This window comes from Frieseomelitta varia, unplaced genomic scaffold, assembly GCF_011392965.1.
Source record: "Frieseomelitta varia isolate USP_RPSP 00005682 unplaced genomic scaffold, Fvar_1.2 scaffold_140, whole genome shotgun sequence".
NCBI classification, from domain to species: domain Eukaryota; kingdom Metazoa; phylum Arthropoda; class Insecta; order Hymenoptera; family Apidae; genus Frieseomelitta; species Frieseomelitta varia.
In genome coordinates this window covers 394,045-416,087 of record NW_025109084.1, presented here as the reverse complement: position 1 = coordinate 416,087, position 22,043 = coordinate 394,045, and the positions used below count along the sequence as shown (strand labels likewise).

Below are 22,043 nucleotides of genomic sequence, written 5' to 3'. Positions count from 1 at the left end.
GAAGCGTACGTAAGTAGGTTCGTAAAACGGAGCGTTGCAAACACGGAGAAATTGAATTTGAGAAACACCCGTAGTATAATAAAAATCGGGCCCGGCCATTTACCGCCGTACGAAACGTGATACTTGTACGTCCGCAACTTGGAAAAATCCCGGGGCTTTTTCAACGGGCTTAAACTTTCCGTTCGAGCATCTCTGTTTACCGACTCGCGTTCAGAATTCATCAGTAGGGTACACACAGTTTGTCAATCTTCCCTTAAATCCACCGGACGTTTCTCTATACGGTGTCCCACCGGCGAACATTTTCACCGACTATCGCCGAGTTCCTCTCCGAAGGCGTTTGTCTCCTCTCTTGGAATTAAAATATCGGGAACTTTCCGGCCGAGGGAAACTTGGCCGAGATGCCCGGGCGTTAACGTTCGCGTTCGTGTTACGATAGCTCTCGCAGGGTCGATTCAAAATGTTAATAACTTTTCGTTAATTATGCCGGGCAATAACGGTTCCGTTGCAGCCGCTGGCTGGCGAGTCGAGTGCTCGACGTCGCGAAATCTCGCGGAACAATGTGTCGTTAATGCCGCGTAAATACCCTTTCATTAATTAATATTATGAGTTTCACTTCTGTCGGCCGCTCTAAATACCGGCCGACCCTTGCGCTCGAGGGAACAATGTGGTCTGCAACCCGTATAAATCGCCAACTTTCAAACATTTCGCGTCGTCCGGCTGCGACCCTTGCCTGCAAAAGACCACCCCCGCAGACACTGTCGGTGGTGGACGAAGGTTAACGAAGTCTCCGAGCCGGTGGTTTACTCTCGCTGGAATTTTCAATGGCCGCGTGAAAAAAAAAAAAAAAAAAAAAAAAAAACAGGATCAGTTTTCGCCACCGGTATACATGGACACCGTGGAGGGCGCGGAGGTGGGATTAAAAGAGCGAGGTTTTTTTCTTTAGCCGGAAGGGGGCAGGCGGTGGTGTGGCGAGGTGGACGAGCAGAGATAGTGACCGAACCTCGCGCGCCTTCTCTTTTTCGCGGTAAATCATTTAGGAGGACACGCCGGTACGAAAGGGACGTAAAAACGACGTAGCCCGGTACCGAAAAGCCCGTTAGCATACATCACCAATATTATCTCGGGGAGGGCCCTGCCACACGATATTACCGGGGCTTAGAACGCCGGGACTGACTTCATTATGTGCCGGGGGAGAGAGAACCGTCGAATGGAATGTGGAATGGTTGGTTGGTTGGTTGGTCGGGCAGCCGGCTGCTGGCTGGCTGGCTGGCTGACTGGCTGGCTGGTTGCTTGGCTTCCTCTCTGCCAGTCGAGAGCCACCGAGTCCAGGGCCCCTCTCTTTTCATCGTGTGTATGTACGGCACTTCGCCGTGTATATGCACGCAGTCGTGTTTGGAAAATGTGTGGTTTGGAGGAAGTGTGCGTACGTGTTTCGACGGGGTGTTGGGGAAAAAGGTAGCGGGCCGAGGGTGATGGTGGTACACGCGAGAGAGAGGCGGTCCACCGATGGCGTGTGTTACGCGTTCTCGCGCGGTGAACAGCAAGGACGGGAGAGCTCTTTCCGCAAGAAATTTTTCAACACGCACGACGCCGCCGCGCGACCCCAGAAGCCGCCGCCGGCGGGGGGGGGGGGGGGTGAGGGGGTGGTAGGGGACGAGACACGAAATTCTCGTTTGGTTTTTTGTTGGTCGGGCGTTTCGCTTTCTTTGGTCGCGCGAACGTAATTTTAATTGCGCGGTTGTCCGCCTTGTTATGCGAATTTGCGCGCCACTTTTTCGTCTCGTTCCACGCGAAATTGCTGATGCCGAGGCCGTAGGGAACACCGAGGCTCGGCACCTCTCGTCGAGTTGCTCGTTTCTTGTCCCCTTCCCACTTTCTCTTGCGCGAGTTTCGCAGCCAGCTTGGCCAGCGGCGAAACGAAAATTCCCTCCCCCTTGCCCCGTCTCGTTGTTGATTCCCACCGTTGCCCGAGTTGTATCGCAGACGGTTGTTTCTCGCGCGGTGAGCTTGTTTCATTATCGGTTGCACGGAGAAATTGGACGTCGGGTTTCTCGCAATCATGATGCTGAATTCTCCGATTTCTCCCCACGGCTCTCGAACGAACGGACCTGCGTTCGGGGTATGACGTTACACGTCACGCGTGCTGCTAAGCAGCGTAATCGAAGATACGTAAATACCATGGAAGCGAGTATTGCACGCGAGTTATTGTAACGCGAGATCGAAGATAAGCGAGCGCTACGTGCCGATTTTCGCGGAGAAATCGATATTGATAACGCGCCTCGTAGCTTTATCTGCTCCGAAACGTTTCATGGCGTGCGTGTCTTAGAGCATGGAAACCTCCAAAGGAAACTTCCGACGTATTTTATTTGAAAATGTGACGCGCGATTAAATTGCGCGAAAAAATCTTTTGTCGGGTAACACGCGTATCGAAAATTTCTGTTAGCGCATAATAACAAATTTATGAGAGGGAGTGGACAGAGTTATTTTCTCGGTAACGTGGTTTTTCACGATTATCCTTTCCGCGAGTGATTCAAACAACGGAATTGCGCGTCGCTACATGCAGAACACGTCTGCTTTTTAATCGAGCAAAAATTGGAACGTATTGCAAAACCGCAGGTCACGGTTCTGTTATCCAGCTACCAAACAGTACGTTAATTTAATCCGTACTTGCGGCTGTCACTGTACGCCGCGATACGATCATGAATCGTAGATACCTCTCGGTATCGAGTCTCTCCCCGGCAACTAACTGAACGGATATTAATTTCGACGAGCTTCTCAAGCTGACCCATTGATCTAATTTGTACGCACATTTCACCTAGAACGTGTCCCGTTCACACGTAAGACGTAATAAAATTTACGCAAATCGCGTCCAAACTTTGGAGACACGTGGTTTCTCTTCCCCTTCGACTGTTGACTCGTCTTTGAATTCGTGAATTCATCGACTGGAACCAATTTGCGTACGTTGTAATTATAAAAATAAGTTAGACAGTGTGTTCCGTGTATTTTTCGAAAATTTTGTTCGTATTTCGACTGAATAACATTTCAGGAGAAGAGGTTTCGAGAAAATCAACATCTTTCCTAACTAGTGACAACACGTGATTCTTGTAGTCACAGAACTTGCGAGTAACTGTTACTCGAGGACCGAATTTACAAAAAGAAAGTTTCGCGGTTAATCATCATCTCTGATAAAGGGAAACTGGCGATAATTTTGGAAAATAATTCGATTGCCGATCGAACGGCGACTCCTTGAGCCGCCTCGAACTTTGTAGACCGTAGACGAACGAAAATTTTCATAAACGTTCCATTTAACGAACCGTGTCGTGAACTTTCTCAGAAAGGGTCCCGAAATTTTATAAACGAAAAACTGACCCCGACATCGATAATTGGTCCTGGCACAAGAGAGCCCTCTCCCTCTTTCTCTCCTCTCTCTCTCTCTCTCTCTCTCTATTTTCGTTCCCCTTCTATCTGCTCTCGTGCAAGATTTGCCTCGACTGCTGAATTACCCCGCGTAAATCCTTAATTCGACCGTAAACTCGAGGAGCTCGCGGGGATACTTTCTTTGCTCTGCCTAGAAATCTACGAATGATGTTTGCGTAAGTAGCCAGGCAAAGAGAGAGAGAGAGAGAGAGAGAGAGAGAAAGAGAGACAGAATTATCGAAGGGTGAAGGATCGAGGAGTCTGGAAATGAGTAGAACCGACTGACACAGCCTCGACGAGAGAGAGTTTCCCTTTGGTCGTCGCCAAACGTCCTAAAGATTTCCAAGATTAAAAGCTAGCACATTCACTGTCCTTTCCTCTCTCTCTCTCTCTCTCTCTCTCTCTCTCATCGTCTGTCTCATCGGGGTTTCGTCCGAGCAACCCTCTCGAACGTTCGCAGCGAAGACCGACTGGCTAATGAAGGATGATAGCAGAGACTCATCCGCCATGCGGTATTTCAAGCCGCGCATTCCTGTGGTCGAGACCACGACTCTCCCCGCCCGTGAATGCCGAGAGACATTGACTTTGCCAGCCGTGCTCCGGAAGTTGGTCCGTGGATCCTCGAAAGCTTTTTGACGCGGCTTGCCCCATCCGCCCATCGTCGAATTATCCCCTTTGAAAGCCTCTCGCGATCCATCTCCTTCGAGATATCCCCGTTGAAAGAGTTACCCGGCACTCGACCGCCACGTATTCATCCGAGAAATCATTAGCCAACTTTTCTTGCCCATCCCGATGTTCAGTGCCTGTGCCTGATGAGAAGGAAGATTTTCGTTCGACAGGACGAGGCGGTAAAAAGAAGCGAAGAGAGGGTGAGTTGGTAGATCGACTCGGTTCTTTCGCGTATTAGTCGCGTGCCACGTCTCGACGCCCGGCGTCGTGCGTTTTTCCGTCAGCCGCGAGTTGCCAGTTCCCTCTTGCCGAAGTTCTCGAAAAGTCCGCGGTGAAACGGAAACGCGGTAGAAAAAGCTAGCGGTAAGAGTTGGCAAAGGCGAGCTGGAAGGGAAGGAGAGCCGAGAAAACGCGACGAAACGGCGTTTATTTCCCGTCTTGGAGTTCATAGATCGTGGAGGAAGATCGCGTGCTTGTTCCGATAGGTAGCGACGCCAGCCTGTCGAGATTATCGAGTCGATGAAAGTTTCGGATTTATCGTCGTGTCTTGATTTCACCGTCGACGGTGAATTCTCGCGTTCTCCCTTTCTTCTCTCGTCGATGCAGCAAGCTGCAAGTGCCTCCCTTGCGAAGATTCGCAAATTGAATTTATTCGAAAGAGAACCGTACAAGGGATGGGAAACACGGCACGCACGGTGTATAATTATCAGTTGAAATCATCGCGGGGATTTCAAACGCGCTCTCGCGCGGCGGTAGCTGAAAAACAAATCGTTCACGCGGCGGTGGCTTCGAAAACCATTGGGATAAATTAACCGCGGGGTCCTCGCTCGGAGCGATCCTCCTAATTCGTGCCGGGGGTAGCAATTAAAAAATAATTTCCCCTAATTAACATTCAACCAGACCGAAGAACACGGTGCGAGTTTTAATTAACACACGGAAGAAGCTCATCCCCCCCCCTCTTTTTCTCTGTTGGTGAAAAAGTTGCCGCGTCGATGTTAAAAGCGACACTTTGGCAGCGGGTGCGCGTACGCGCACGGAAAATCCAACGGGGACGACAGTGGGAATCCAACGACAGCTTGTAGTACGATATGTCCAGAATAAGGGAAAAAGCAGCTTTATCTGCATTAGCTCGCCTCTTTTCTTTACTTTAAGCGAGATCCGGCCGCGATGTAAGCTTAGCCCCGTGTTCGGTGCACGGAACGCGAAGAAAAAAGGTTAGAATAGCGAAAGCCCGACGACGTCGACGTCGAGAACAACGAAAGAGGAAGGCAACATCGTGCCTGTCTTGTCGGATATTCCAACGACAGGATTACAGTTCACCCTCTCGAGTGCCTTCCTTTTCCTTTCTGTTCCCCTCTTTCTCTCTCTCTCTCTCTCTCTCTCTTTTTCTCTTTTCTCTTTATCCCGCTGGAAAACACTTTGTCGCCAGCGTGTAAACGTGCGAAAGTGCCCGAGTAGAGCCCAACGAGAGGGAAAACGATTTCGCGAGATGAGACCGAGAGAGAGAGAGAGAGAGAGAGAGAGAGAGCACTGGTATTCCGACCGACGATAAAAAGGATAATGAGGATATAATGCGGCGCGCGGCGCTTCGGATGTTTAGGCGAAACGCGCGTTATCGCGTTGAGCTGGTTAAGGTGCTCGCGTAATGAGCGTACAGGAAAAGTGTGGAGAAGGGAAGAAGAAAGGGATCGGCATCGGATTGCCGGTAACCCCGTTGCCACCGACCCTGTTCGCTTTTAGAGAAAGAGAAAACGCGCATCGAGCCACCACCACCCCGACGCACCACGGTCCACTGGAATTTTAATGAAATTTTTGCCTCTCCGGCATTGGCCGATCAAAGAAGGAGATGGCTAACGTGAAAGGAAAAAAGAGAGAGAGAGAATGAACCCTTTTTTTCAAAGGGAATCACTCCGAAAACAATTCAGGGGGCTTTGATTCGATGGGCTAGTGGAAAATAGGCGCTCCTAATGGCCGTATGTTCGTTCGGTTCTCGTCGACACGATTTTCGCGGATGCAAATCACATCTGTTTATTATTTCACGAATGAAGCGCTCGGTAAAAGAGAAATAGAGAATGGGAGGGGCGGGAGGGGTGTGGAGTCGGTCTCGGTCAATTCGCGAAATAATGAAACGTTATTTCGATTGTTCGGGAAACCAATGTTCGCACGCGGACCTCGCTCGATGAACGAGAACGCTCGGAAACACGGTCAGTTTTTTGGTTACGTTTCTCAGCGAGTTTCCTGAATGCTGAAATCATTATTTAAATCGAACGAGCATCGAATAATCGCGCTCGCGTCCGGGATGGATTCTTCGTACGCGAGAAATTCAGAAATTCAACGCGCTTTCGTACTGCAAGTTTCCTCGATAATGCGCAACAACGAGAGATCCTTTCTCCCTTCTTTTCGTTTCTTTCTTTTCTTCTTTCCTCGCTCCGCCGAAAAAACGTAAATTTTTACGAAACGGTGTCGAGCAATTGTTCGAACATTCGTTCGTCCCTCCAAAATTTGGTATTTTATTTAACCAGCGGTTATTATAATATTAACGATGTTGAAATAAGGCGAAGCATTTTTCCTGCTTGCGTTTTCACGCGGCGAAATCGGGTTAACGTTGTCACGTTGAATATAATTAAAAAATTACACTGTACAATTTTTACAGAATTTTCACTTGAACAGAGCGAAACGTTCATTAATGTAAAAATGCTGTGAATCTCTTTTGTTATACTTATGTTATACTTTCCGATTTGTACTTTGGTCTCTGACCAAAGTAGGGGAAAGTAGGGTAAAACCGGATACCTAATGTATTTAGTTTCGTAACAAAAACTTGGATAGTAGAAAAAAGAATTCACGCTAAATTTCTTAATTGGACCTTGCACAATAAGAAAATAAACAAACTTTTTGGAAAAAAATTGTTCGATTCACGGGGATAATAAAATTTTCTGCAGGTTTACAAAAATCCGATTTTACTTCAAATGAATTACTTTAATATTTGTATGAGATAGATGAAATTCAAATGAATTACTTTAATACTTCAGTATGAGATAGATCGGTGAAAAAAGAATCAAAATATTCTATGAGAATTGTAGAATGTAAATATTACTTATCTAAATGGATTCCTGAATGTGAAAAGACAATCACAAAAATCACTGAAATTCTTCAAGCCGAAATTTTTAACTCTATCTGCACGGAACACGATGTCGATTGTTTCTGAAACTTGTCGAGTAATGTTATCATGTCACAGTTCGGTTACATGTCGAAATTCTTATTTTAGAAAAACTATGGTACCTGGTTTTATCCTACTTTCACCTACCTTGGGACGAATTCCCAACAACATTGCAAGTTTCTCCCCGAAGAGAGGCGAACGCACGCGCCTGGTTTGAAACGAAGGAGAACGGCCAAGTTCCTCCGCGACATCGCTGAAATAATAACGTTCGCCGCGCGTTATTTTCTCTCCCGTTAAAATCTCTCGCCTTAAGTCTTCGGTTTATGGTGGTCGTTGGCCGCGTCGCGTTGTAAACTAGCCGGTATTAGATTCTCGCGCGCCTTACCGTTCGAACGCGCTCTAACCGGCAACTTCTTCCTTCGCGCGGCCAGTTTAACGAGATTCTTCTCCGCTGGGGGAGTCTCGGCGACGATATCGTTCTCATTCAATCGAAAGTTTCTCCCCCGGAACCGGAAGCCCGACGAACTGCGCTCGTAGATTCAATCTTGCGTTTAATAGAAATGCGACTCGCGAGGCAGCTCGAACGCGCGCGATTCTTAAGACGATTAATCGCAACCGATCGAGCGGTGAATTGTGTAATTAGAGGGGAACATTAACACGTTAAGTGCCATGTCTATTTCCGATGATCGACGAAACAAATTTAGTACAGGTATATTAAAAATTAAAAAATTTTAAAATCGCAGGAAGGAACAGTAGATGAATGTTGCTTTTATTGATATTTATTAAACAGTATACAACATAATAATTTTAATGGGTTTTGTCTAGGCGAAAGATGTGGCTTTCTTTTGCACTCATCATAGAATGTCGTAACTTTCTCAGCCACGTTTCTACTAATATTTCATCCCAGCAGTGTTGTACTTTCTTCGTAACAATTTTTACAAAATTTTCTGACTTGGGATGCTGGATGTAATCGTACTGTTATCTTGCGTTTTGCTTGTACTGTATCGAACGGCACTTAATGTGTTTAGAAGCAAAATTTGTACACACGGAAGAGAATTTGGTTTATTATGCATTTCGCAATTGTGTAAACGAACGTTAATTGAGTTAGCAACACGAGAGCCACGTAGAAATGAAAGCGAGCAGAAGTCAAATTTTACCAAGATAAATCGTTTTCTCTCTGAAACGTGAATCTTGAGAATCAATTGAAATGTAAATTTCCAGATCAATTTCTACTTCCATGCAATTTTAAACGATTATTAACACTCTCTGTACCGTATATTCCATCACGAGCTGAGAACAACGAGCGTATATTGAGGAAATATCACACAATCAAGAAAGACATTCAATTTCATCTTATCGTCACGTTAACCCTGGCATTCAAATCATGGATACCATTAAGGCCGAAATACCCTCGAGTATTCGAGTCAATCACCACGCGGCTGTCATCGGATTCTCCGAGCTTCTTAAAATCTTTTCACGTATTCGAAATTATCTCCCGAGGCGTTCGCCTCGCACCTCCACGTTCGATAGTCGATATCGCTCGGCGGCAGGGATCTTAGATCTTCTACCGTCGCCCTTGCTCGCGCGGCGTTAATACAAGAGAAAGGTAAAATTGAATCTTGCTTTATCTCGAGCGGAGATATTGGAACGAAGAGGCGAAGGCCTCTTCGCGAGGGATCAGGCGCGCTCCCTTCGTGGCGCGCGGCGCTCGACTGAATAAATTGTTACAACCGCTATCAACAGCTCCGCGATACCGGCGTTCTCTCACCCTTTCGCCCGCCATTCTACTCTCGTACCGCCACGGTATTTCCGGATCGATCCCATCGACACATTCATCCACCCTCGGCTCGGCCTCGTAGAAATTTCAGCGCTATGATCGTCGCTTCGGATTTCCTATTTTCGAGAATACGGGATACGAGTCTTTTGAGCATGATTTTGATCGAGATGTTGAAGCGTACGTACGTAGGATTTTTTTTTTTTTTTTACACAGGAAAAGAAGTATGAAGCGACTTTTCCTTTTGCTAGACTACTGTGATTTTATTAGCAATAGTCGTGTCACGTACTCGTGGCTGTATCTATTGAGTTTGATTATTTGATCATTGATTGCTCGAGTTTGACTTGTTGGGCGTTCGGAAATGATAATTTTAGTTTATAGCAATGGACTTTATAGTCTTGTCCAATCGCGTTATGATATGTTTCATTTTATTGTCGGGACTACTTTAACGACGGAGATTTTACGAGGGGGCTCGCTTTATTGAAAACTTTTGAAATCTTGATGGTCAATTGCACACTGAAATTTTGAGATTCCGAGATTCACTTTATTGATCACTTGATGAAATTCTGAGAGATTCTAACGTTTTGTACGAACCATTCCAGATGTTTCTAAAACGTTGAAGGTGTTTTCGATCATATTGAAACAGGCTCGCGACTATCTTTACCTACGCAGGTACTTTTGAGTTCTTGATCTAGTATTTTCCTAAAATTGTCAACGTCGAAAAAAATACAGAAGAACAAATCGATCTCTGGCCTATTTCCGATATACGTCAGGATTAGCGTCGAGAGAATCTTCTTAAAAGAGATTTTATCCGTGAAAATCACCACCGTCCGCTGGTAATTTTGAGAATTCTGACGACGCGTCGCTGCCGAGACGACGCGACCTCTCTCAAGAAGGCAATTAAAAGAGACCGTCTGGAGGCCGACGGAATTCCTTATCGGAAAAATTTCAAGCTCACGCAGTTGGAACGCGATGGCGGGGCCGCGTATAGTATAAATTAACTTTACGTAACGAAGGACAGCCGCGTCGCTTATACACATCGCGTACGTATGCACGTACGTACACACGCGCCAGTCCTCGGCTGTCGCAGCGGCGACGGTGCTTCCGTTTCCTGTATACGTCTGTCCGTGATTACTGGCGAGTGTGCGGCCGCGGCGGCTCACGAACCCGCTCGCCGGGACCTAATTACACTAACGACCGGCAATAAAAAGCAGCCGACGCGACGACGACGTCGCGGAATTCGCGCGCAATTACCGCGAGATCCGTAAGAGAGGGAGAGAGGGAGAGAGAGAAAGAGAAAAGGGTCAGGTATCGCGTACACTTAGCAGCCACTCGAGAGACGCTCGCAGACACAAGTCCTCCAACCCCCGTTTCGAATCGTCGATCGCATCGTCGAACAGCATGCACCTATTAATCCCTTGCGTTGGCAACTGGTTCGCGGACCATAACGAGTGACCGAATTGTACACAATAATTCGTCGCTTTCCTTTTCTTTTGAACTCGTCGGTATGGTATCGCTGTAGAGAAATTATTGAAACAAATTTATTATTTGTTTTGCCTGGGTTACACTTCAATATAATTAAAACTGAGAAAATGTTGCAATTTGGGGCAAAAAATTCACGACGTGCGTGGCACGTTATTCCAGCGCAAGAGGTTAACCACTTGCGCTAACAACTGATTGCGGACCATAACGAGTGACCGAATCGTACACAATAATTCGTCGCTTTCCTTTTCTTTTGAACTCGTCGGTATGATATCACTGGATTGAAATTATTAAGAAATAATAAACGTATCATTTGTTTTGGGTTACATTTAAATATACTTAAAACTGAGAAAATGTTGCAATTTGGGACGAAAAATTCTCGACGTGCGTGGCACGTTATTCCAGCGGAAGAGATTAACCAGTCGTAAATAATCGCACGACTACCACTTGCAATTACAATAGAAAACGAGGAATCACCGATCGCTTGTATCGTCGCTCCCTCGTGGCCGTTGCGAAAGTTCACTGACGCATAATCGCCAACGCGATTCGATTAACCGTGCCGCTTGTTATTCCTTCGTTTTGTTTGAGTTTTCGTTAATTATTCTCCGTCCGACGGGGAACGATTTCGCGATCGTTAGACAGGTGATAGTTGAAGATGGAATTACCAGTTTCGATGGCGAGGTGAAAGGCGAGATTAATATTGCATTAGAGAGAGCGAACGCGGTGTGAAGGCACCTTGGAAAGGTTAATGGAATTTGATTGAAATTCGAGTCCATCGTAACCGAAAAAGATGAATCGCTGTATTTTGTGATACTTCTGTGTACTGCCGAAGGAAATTGAAAGCATGTTGAAAAAGAAAGTAACGACAGTAACGATAGTAACAATGATAAACTAACGCGTTAATGAATTTAGAGATCACAAGTTATTGCCTCGCTTTGTCCGCGTTCGAACGAGATTCAACAGCGTTTGAATGAACTCCAATTTGTCGGAATTACTAAAAATTAAGAGAATCACTCGCGGCTACACACGGAGGAAATAAAAATATCAACGACCGTCGCTTGACATTTGTTTTTCTGTCGTTTATTAATTTAATAACTCTGTACATTGCCGCGGCGAAAGGGATATAATTCCGTTTTATTCCGCCGTAATTGCGCCTCGATAAAACTTGACGACTTTCGAGTTTATTGTTGCTTCGTAGTGCATGGAAGAATGAAGTCGTTGAAAGGCTAACTCGTTCCTTAAGCACGAAGGTCCGCTTTGGTAGGTTAATTATTCCGCAACCCCGGTTCCAGGTACGTCCTTTCCTATGTATGTATCATCATTCTTTCCACCCTTCCGCACCTAGCCTATCGTTGCTGATCGTTATATTTGTTTCTTGGAATCCATTATTGAAATTCCTTTCCCATGGCTGGAAATGCCCGTTCTTTCGTCGATGCTAACGTTCGTTCACATTGTAACGATCGGAAAATTCTCAGGAATATAAAATTTCAAATTCAAATTTCCTTTTTTTCTTTTTTTGAATCCAGATCGTCGAGCTAGAGTACAGAGCTAAGTACAGAGATATTTTTTGGGCCAAAAGTTTCTTCCCACCTACTTTTTTTAACAAAACGTCAAAAGAAAACACTAATTTTATTTATTTTGAATTAAATTCAAGTTCAAGCATGATTTTTCCATTATGTTTCGAAAACTATTTCTTTCAAGCCAGAGGGTGAAAGAATTGAAAAGAAGTGTGTAATAAAAAAATTACGGATTTATTTGGAAATGATTTTTGACCTGTAGAAATGATTTTGACGCTGTAGAAAGAAGAGGAACGATTGCGCGTTCTGTCTTTGATAAGTATTTTTTTCTTACGGGTCTGGTTTCTATGGGTGCTTTGTGTCTCATTTGGTGTTTCGCGCGTTTACTCGCCCGGATGAGAGACTCTCGCTGGTTCGCTCATTATTCACGTACTAACACAGACGTACCTCTCATTTGTCGATAAAGCACTCGTTTGTCACGAATCACTCATCTCGTTCGCGCTTTCTCTCGCTTTCGTGTAACGATGTTCGTTACACAATCTGACGCTGATGAGTTTAAAAAGCCTTTTACACACGAGACTCGCCGAACGTATAAAATCAAGAATTAACGAACGATGTTACGTATGCCTGTCCAACGTAACGTTGGCGCTCGTTCATCATCGGGTATCGTAAATAACTCGACCTTTTCGCGCTTTTGTTAATGGTTTAATTTGAAAAAAAAAAAAAAAAAAAAGAGCCGCATGTAACAGTCCACGTGTCTCGAGAACGTTACGGGCGGAAAGGGTGCGAAAGTTTGGGAGCTGGCTCGTTTTGGGAAACGAACGGGAACTATTGAAGGGAAGCAACGATAAGTGGAATTTACTCTTCGCCTGACTAGCGTGTCGATGAGAGCGTGGCGATAGTTCCGTGTCAGTCGAAGACCAGAGCTGGAGACGCGACGAGGTACAGTGAGAACCGAAGGGTTGGGCGAAAAACCTGGCAACGAAGCGCAATTGGAAACTGGCCTTGTCTGGAAACCGCGGCGTATCGCCGGCCGAAAAGAAGTATTACGACCGTTGCCACGGAGGTAATAGTCGACAGGGCCAGTTAATGCCTCGTAATGGCCGAACGAAAGGGGCCACGATCGCCCCTCGTAACGACCTGTACCGGCGTAACACGACCGCATGGCCCCATCAAATCTGATACCAGTGTACAGGCGTACTAGAAACATGTTGCCGCGGTCGAGGCCTCGGGAACCCTACTTGAATAGTCAGAAAAAAAAAAAAAAAGAAAGAAAAAAAGAATGTGTACCACATTCGGTGGGACAGGCTTCGTGCGAAACTTTACGGGCATCGCCGGTTGCTTCCGTGCGCGCGCCGGGACGACAGCGTCGCTAATGGTAATTTGTACCGGGTCTAATGACAGAGAGAGAGAGAGAGAGAGAGCGAGCGAGAGAGAACGAATTAATAGTAGGTGTTTGAGTTTGGAAGGAAGTTCAAGAGCCCGAGCGTAATAACGCGTTTCACGTTGTAGGGTGAGATCGTTTTATTGAAAGATTGGCGTACGCAGGAATTACACGAGCCTTTCGAAAGTTAAACTGACCGACACTCTGTAAATCTTTGGAAATTTCTCAATTTCATTGACACACATGTTTCTTGCTCTAGTAACTGGATTCACGGACCATAACGAGTGACCAAACCGTGTACGATAATTCGTCTTCTTTCTGTGAATTCATCGGTAATAATAATAACACTCGATAGAAATTACTATGAAGTAATGAATTTATTATTTGTTTCGTCTGGGTTATATTTCAATATACTTAAAACTGAGGAAATATTGCAATTTTGGCACGTCATTCCAATCCTACCCCGTAAAACTCGTGTTTCTACCCCGGAAAGATCGTTTCCTCGCGTATGTGCTTTTTCTCGGCGAGGAATGAATAATTTTTCCCCGGGGTGGAAAACCGCACCGCCTCGCCGCAGACCGCCGGTTCATTATCTTCGCCGTTACTAATAGTTCTAATTGCCGACAGCTTTTAAGAGAACGAGCCTAGAATACCGGAACAGTAGACGGCGTGTTTTGTGTGTATGTATGTGCGCGAAACTCGCGTGAAAACTCGCTGCTCCTCTCGCGGCGTTCGTACGACGCTAGTTGCAGCGTGCTGCATTTCTTAATTGTTCCCTAACAAGAGGAGTTGGCACTTGGCACCGTTTGTTGGCCTGCCTCACCTCTTTCCAGGGCCCTCGACCCACTGCCATGAAACAGCCACCAGCCAGGGCTCGTATACTTCTTCTTGTACCTCTCCTTGGCCAACCTCGAAGGAACACCAGCGTTTCCTCTCTAACCTCTGCCTTCTCTCCCTTTCTGTCTTCCGCTTTCTCGCCGTTACGAGCGAGTGTTACAAAGTGATTAGTCGAGTAATAGTGCTGGCTACTCTCTGGTTGTGGTATGTCGTTAATGTTCCGCCGGGACTTGCAGCTGCAGCTGCACTTCGCGGTTCTGTTCCGTTTCTTCGGAAACTTGGACACGCGACCGATCGACGGTGGTTGCCGTTGGAAGATTTAGAACAGAATTTCCGGTGGTTTGGCGACTCGGTGCGACCTAAGTTGAACTTTCGCTGTTTCATCTGGTTTCCTGGTAACGTAACGCGGTGCTTCGAAAGTCGCCGTGTTCGCCGTTTCTTTGCAAGCAGTTTTCAAGTCAGTTCCAACGTTTCATCGGTCTCCTCTTGATAATCCACGATCCACGATCTCTCGAAGCTCAGTCGATCTGTCGATTAGTTTGAGAGAAAGCTTTATCGATTCCGCCTCTTGGGCGAGATATTTTTTTCATTGCAAAACGAGCAGTTTAATCCGCCGCGATGAAATATTAATGCTTTGTAATCTTCGACTTAATCGAGGCTTCTAATTGCAATCTGTTTAGACACGGTGGCATCGTCGCGTCGTGTTCAACGAACGTTTCCTCGAGAAACGTGCAGCTGCCGACGTTTTCATTCGAGTTAACGGCGCGTGTAAAAGTTCCGCATGCCCGCTTCACACGCGGCTACGTACGTGCGTACAGATCGACGAAGTTTAGGCTAAATTATTTCTACGTTCGCGATGTTATTTGTGCATAGGCGTATCGCGCGCACGTGGTGTGCGGTAGGTTGCGGCGAACACACGGTTCCGTATGAATGATTCGAAGCGTAGGCGGCCGAATGTAAATGGCTTGAACGATCGATAAATTTATTAATTGTTTGCGTCAGCGATTCAATTTGATTAATTAATTCGGTCATTCCATTGTTCCGAGCAACGATCGTTCCGTTGATTTTGTAACGTTCGGCGCGTGGAAAAGATAGATACCGAAAACCGAACGGCGATTTCAATATTACGTTTCAGCTCTGTTCCTAAGGTTCATTCGCGTGTCTTCGCTGCCGATGCAACGTGACTTTATTACTCGTTTCTTCCACTCGTGATTTCGTACCTGCAGTTGAAATTTCGAAATATCCAGCTTGTGGTCTAACACGCAACTTTGAAGCAACTTTTCCGCTTCGATTGGTTCGCATTGTACAAGTAACGCATTCCGAAAGTAGTTTGAATGCGTTTGCGTTTGCGTTTGTGTTTGCTCGTAGCGATTGATCTCGGGATATACCGACGTCGAAGATGAATTTATTTCAATTGCAAATGGATTCCAGATTCGATCACCGTCGCCTTCATTTCGCAATGCCATTGAACAAGATGCACGAAGCCCGCGTGAGACCGCGTAGTCACACTTTCGCAAGAAATTCCAGCAAGTGCGCGCTCTTTTATTCGTATATACGCGATGCGAACGTATACCCACAATCGAACAACAAAACTGCAAATTTGTAACAAAAACAAAACAAAACTGTAACTGTATTCGATCGAGGAATTTTGATAATTGCTCCTTTCCTTTTACGAATCTTTTCAAATTCTACTTTTCCCTTTCTTGCGAGTTCGAAACGAACTTACAAACACTCGTTGTATGTAAAACGATATACTTTTATATTATACATCTTCATCGATATCTGCCCTTGCCACGTCTCGTGAGAAAAGTAAATTTTGCGAGGGAACGTGCACGCGAGTCGTTCATTTTCGACCTCGAAAAAATTCGTCGAGGTCGTAATGCAAGCGTCACACACCGGATGTGCACACCGTTTCTCCTGCGAACGCAGCTGTCATTGGCTGTGAATTTCGCTGCCCGCATAGCCAGGGACCGCGTGCTTGACATTCTCCTCGCTCTGCTAGTTCGGTTCGGGAAGAATGAATTTTTTAATGACACCGAGCCACGTAACACGCTTCAAACACATGCGCGTGTGTTTGACGAATGTTAAATTTGTACGCCATTGCCGCAAGAAATTCTGGAATTAATGCTGAACGATCAAACACGGTTCTCCTCTTATCAGTAGGTTTGTCATTCTCTCATCCGTTTGCCAGATTTTTATCGTAATATTTTCCAAAACGTCTGCTGGAATTTTTCCACATTTATCGAGCACTCGGTTCTGTCATAAATTGCAAACTAAATAGCTCACGGGCTATCTGCCCTCGAACAATCTTGAAATCGTCACATTCTTAACACATTCGCGACCGACAATGTAGTCCTACGTTATTTCAAACTCTTTAGCTGAATATCGGTAACGTAGTTCCACGTCGTTTTAAAATTGGCGCCGGCTGACTACAATTTTCACTTGTCTAATAAATGTATGAAGATTCAATAAATGAGTGAAGTATCATATTTCAATTATCCAAACAATAATAACATCGCTGAATATCAGGTTTCAGTGAACGTAACAGCACTTGTATGGTAAGAAATTAATTATTCATCACTCGTTTTTTATCAAAATTATCTGTGTCCTCGTTTCAAATTTTTATCGAGTCACACATTTTCCTTACACGTTAATCCATTTAAACGAAATTTCCTTACCGAAGGAGATAATTTTGGAAATAACGTTTACGCTGATGCGTAGGTCGCAGACTTTCAGGCGGAAATTTTTTTTTTTTTATATGTAGGTTTAGAGTCGACTACGCGGTCTTTAGCGACGTGCTGAAATTTTCTCTTTATATCTGGTCTAGTAGTTGGGTCTCCTTTAGGTAGTTGATAACGTTTTTTTTGTTGTTTCTGGCGGTGTTTTGGTTTAATCCGTATTTACTTCTTATGTTTCGGTATTTCCTGCATTCATGTAGCAATCTGTTTTGCTTAGGAGGTATTCGTGTGTGATCTTGAAGTGTCCGATTCGAAGTCTAGTCATAGCTTTTGGAAATTATACGCGTTACAATCGCCGGTGGTGAATGTGTTAATAATTCCACGACGATCAGTTCCTTTTTAAAAAACATTTCACATGTGGGAGTTTCCGCACGTTACATCCGCGCATATTCCTTCCACGCTTGCTAAAAAAATCGGAGCTACCCGATTTTTTCTCAGCCTTGACGCGTGTATTTCTACAGAAACACATCCTGACAAGAGCGATCCGCATCGCTGGAAATTATGCGAGGAACGAATTATGAAAGGAACGGTCGTCGTCGCGACAGTCGCGACGGGATCGAACGGGCGGCAGGTTAACACGGATCGCGTTTTATCGGATCCGCAAGCGACGCTCCTGCGAGCCGTACGATTATCCTGCGGACCGGGCACACTCGTGGGAATAATTCCACCCCCGTGCAGCTGGCATTCTTGGGCAGGCGAGGCGGTTATTTTGATCGACCGACGTTATAAGCCGTCGCCGCTGCTTCCGCAACCGTGAAACGAGCTACCGCCGTATTAAGACGATGATATTCCCGTGTCGGAACCACAAATTCCAAGTCGCGTACAGATTACTTTGCATACGATGTTCGAGAACGTAAATTATATTACTGGCATGATGTGATGTTCGTTGGAGACCGGAGTGTAATCTTGCTTGAACGTTTAAACGGACATTATGTTTCAATGACTGTCGATTACCTCGCGGATCCGGAAGAAACGTCGCGTACTGTTACAATATAATATCGCGGCTCGAAGAAAGAGATAACGAATAACAACTCTCAGAATTCGCAGTGTCGTTGATCAACGAAAAGATTACGTTTTCTTTTTTCGTTTCACTTTTGAAGTTGACAGTATTTGGAACAGTTCAAACAACGAGAAAAGTTTCACGTCGGCTTATTCGAGGAGAAGTGGCTGTTTCCTCTGGATTCTTTTGAACGCCACGTTCCTCGGAGAACGATTGCCGTCGTCGTCGAGAATGAAAAGATCGCTGTCAGGAGGAAGACCTTTCGAAACAAGACGAAAGACTGAAAGAGACCTCGCGTCGGCTCCTCGAACGTTTCGATCCCTCGAGAGGGTTGGTGCATTAATTTTCGTTGACGCGGAGAAGGAAACGAGCGAGCGCAGCGATTTTAAGTTTCACCAGGAGCAATCGGCGCGCGCTGCATCGAGTTCCGCGGGTATCCAGCCTTCGTCTCGCCGGTACGAAACAGCGAGCGGATAATTAGCAGGCTGGCAACGCGTTGGTACAGCGATGGAAATAAATTTCGGCCGTAAGCAGCCATGAAGTTGGAATTTAACTGCGCGTCGCGGACCCTGGTTCGATCGTCGTTTTCGTCTCTTTCGCTCTCTGTTGCTTTCTCTTTCCGTTCCTTTTGCCACGGTGAACTTCGGCGGAGCACAATACCGGAAACCGGAGCGAAACTCACCGTGGCCGGGCGGCGTGTCTACGAGTCCGCCTTTATCGCCGGTTGCAAGCGACGCCACTTCTTTGGAAAAGGCACGTACCACCTGCAGCGAACGGAGAATACGAGCAAAAGACCTTAATGGTTGCATCTATTTCTGCGTTTTCGCTGCTCGAGCTGGCAACTGGCAACTGGTGCTACGCCTCGGCCGACCGTATTGTATCGTATTCGCTTAGATGTGTTAATCGGTGCGGGATTCGCGGGATTCTTCATTTTGTTCTTCGTTTCGGTTGAAGGCCGTTGGAAATGCACTGGAAACGAGAGAACTGTTTCGTTATTACGAGAGACCGTGTGTAGTAGTAGTCACTTCCAGGCTCATTTCGAGTGGTCTAACCATGGTTCTTGAGAAAATAACAGAGTTAGTTTCCACAGAGCTGTTCCCTCTTTTTCTCTCTTTTCCTTTTTTTTTCCACGAATAAGACTGGAAAACTGAATCACTTTATAACGTCTGTTGAGCGTGAATTTTCTAGCTCGATATTTTCTATTTAACCGTGCGAGTGCGCGTAAAATTTTGTAATACTCGAATCGCAAATGTACGTACGCGCAGCATGCCCACGTACTACATACACGTGCACGGAGTTAGGGGACATCGATAAAAGCAATTTTCGGAACGTTAATAAACTTTGCCAGCCCGACGGGAAATATCATTTTTTTTCCAGAAATGAAAAATCATTCCGCCGTTAGGAACAAATTATAGTCCGATGTTTCGAATCAAATTGACAAGCGGGGACACGACACGGCGAAACCGCAGCAGCAATTCCGCAGGTTGCAAAATAAATGAAAACCGCGTCTATGCGGGGCTGACGTTCTTTGTCGAGAAAAATTGTCGCATTTTCCAGATGTTTCTGTTTACCATGTGCCACGCGCGCGGTAAACAAACGGCGCGCTGCCATTTCGCGCGACGGCCGACCGTTTTAAACCGTTTTAAACAGGAATGCAACGATTTATCCGTCCCAAGTGGCGGATGATATTTTCACTATGTCAAACTGAAATGAAAAAACAGGAGAAAACTGAAAGTTTTTATAACGTCCGGCTACCACCGTTGGAACATCACGCTGCCATTTCGCGTTGTTGCCATTCCTTTTCACTCTAAATGTCAGATTAATCTGCCGGAAAATTCGAGACAAAGGAGAAGAAAGGGAAAACAAGTCGGGAATTGTCCGCACGTTTCGCCAATTTTGCCAATTTCTCTCCATTTGAGAGACACTCACGAGAATAAAACGCGCCGTTTTCGAGGGAATTAGCTGCAATGAATATCGAAAACGGTTGTGAGTTGTAAAACGGCTTCTTGGTGTGAGAAACGCGCGAAACATTTGTACACGTAACTCTGTCCGGGTGGATACAAATTGCCAGCCGTCTGGCGTTAAAATGCGGTCGTTTATTTATGATAATTTAACGCATTATTCGCGCGAGCGTTACGCGTTTGCATGTAATTTGCGCACGTCGAAACGGTTAATAGATTAATGCAATCAGATTGATTATCATCGGGAATAAGCGATAGAGTATGTTGCGTTAATCAGGTATTTTCCGTTTTAAATGCCCCTCTGCTGTTGCAGAAACGACAATGCCACAGAGAATTGTCAATTTCGGGTTTCATTGTCCGCGTCAGAGTTTGCGCTAACTACACGCGTATCATCAGTTGCGTGTTGTTAATTGTTTCTGAGGACCGTCGCCGATACATCCCGTGCAATTGATAACAAACAAACGCGTATCTCTATTCTTTGGGAATTTTTAGACAAATTAGTAAAAATCTCAAATACGTAATGATTGAAAACTCGATTTGCTATCAGTGTTGTTGTTCAGCGTCCACTTTTATCCGTTTCAGAGCAAATTAGGTAAATTAACGTAGAATGGTAAAATTTACCGTTTTTTTTTTTTTGTTTATTCGCGTGTCGTTGCTAATTGCAATGTAATTTATCTTTCATAATTTTTCAAAACGTGATAATTTTTAAAAGTGTCATCTTTAACGTTATGCGCGAGTTCAAAGGGTTAATGTTAGGTTACTACGAAAATACGATAGAATTCTAGCCACTCGGGTGCTCCATCACTCTTTTCTGTCGTCCTCGATCCAGCGATTAAATGGCGGTTTTAATTAAACGTAGAATTCATTCCCAGTCGTACGAAATTTCAATGTCAAAATACCTGGTAGAATCTCGTGAAAAAAATACGCGTACAATTGCCCGTGTCTACGTCATCCGCCAGTCCCAGGGTAAAATTAAACTGTTGTGCGCGGCTCGTCAATGAAAAATCGCTGCTCGTTTCGAAATTATGGCGCCTCGCTCTTTTTGCAGGCGCTTGTGAAACAAGCAACAAGTTGGTAAATCCTCCGCAATACACCGGCAATATTAAAACCTCGTACTTGTCCAACGATTAATATCGTAGTGGCGGTGTCTTTCTGCCGATTCGAAGCCAGACTGTCGTTTGGAAGCACGCCGAGGAACGAAAGAGCTTCACCTCGCTGGCGAACGACCTCAGACTGTGGAATCGTAAAACGAACGGCGTGAAAACGAACCTGTCTGGTAAAAAGTGAAAATTCCAGACGCTCACGTTCGCGAGCGTGAAAACGAACGGTAGCAGCAATTGCTCGTTAAACTTTCGCCCGGCTCTCGTCTCGAGGAATAACTTCCTTTCAACCGTCGGCGATTATCGAAGCCTGCCAGAGGGCAGAGCGAGAGGGAAAATTCCTTGGGCCAGTTCGATTGCCTCAACGATCGGCCGCGAGATCCTCCTCCTAAGATACTCTCTTCACCTTCCGTCCAGATCGTTCCAATCGATTTCCCCGCGGTGTAATTTCGTTTCGCCTCGGCAAACTTCTGCCCTCCCTGGCCGTATCTTCGCGCCGTTTCAGTTTTCAACAGCGGCCTCGTTGTTCCCCGCGAGGAACCGCACGGTTCGTTCGACAACTCGCTCCTCCTCGTAGCTTCTCCAACATTCGCGCCCGAGAGGAAACGAAAACCGCGAGCTTGAGCTTAACCACGTTGCGCTGGCAACTGATTGCGGGCCGTAACGAGTGACCGAACCGTATACAATAAAATCGTCGCTTTCTGTTTCTTTTGAACTCGTCATGGTATGACGTCAGTGGATAGAAATGATCGAGAAGTAAAGAAGTTTGTTATTTGTTTTGCCTATTTTGTTTTACTTAAATATACTTAAAACTGAGAGATTTTGGGACAAAATGCATGGCACGTCATTCCAGCGCAAGAGGTTAATCGTATGTAAAACGTTCGACGAAAGTACGTTCTTGCGCGAAATTAACGTTGCCGCGATTTCATCGTTTGTTAATTGATCGCTCGTTGATCAACGTGCTGATCGATTATTCAGACGAGAGATCACTCGTGGCGTATCATGCC

General features: G+C 45.6%; 1 protein-coding gene across 3 annotated transcripts in view; it reads left to right on the top strand.

Annotated features, from left to right (window-relative positions):
- Nucleotides 1-22,043, top strand: part of LOC122532395 (semaphorin-2A) — a 592,180-nt gene that overhangs the window by 318,853 nt on the left and 251,284 nt on the right. The window lies entirely within an intron of this gene.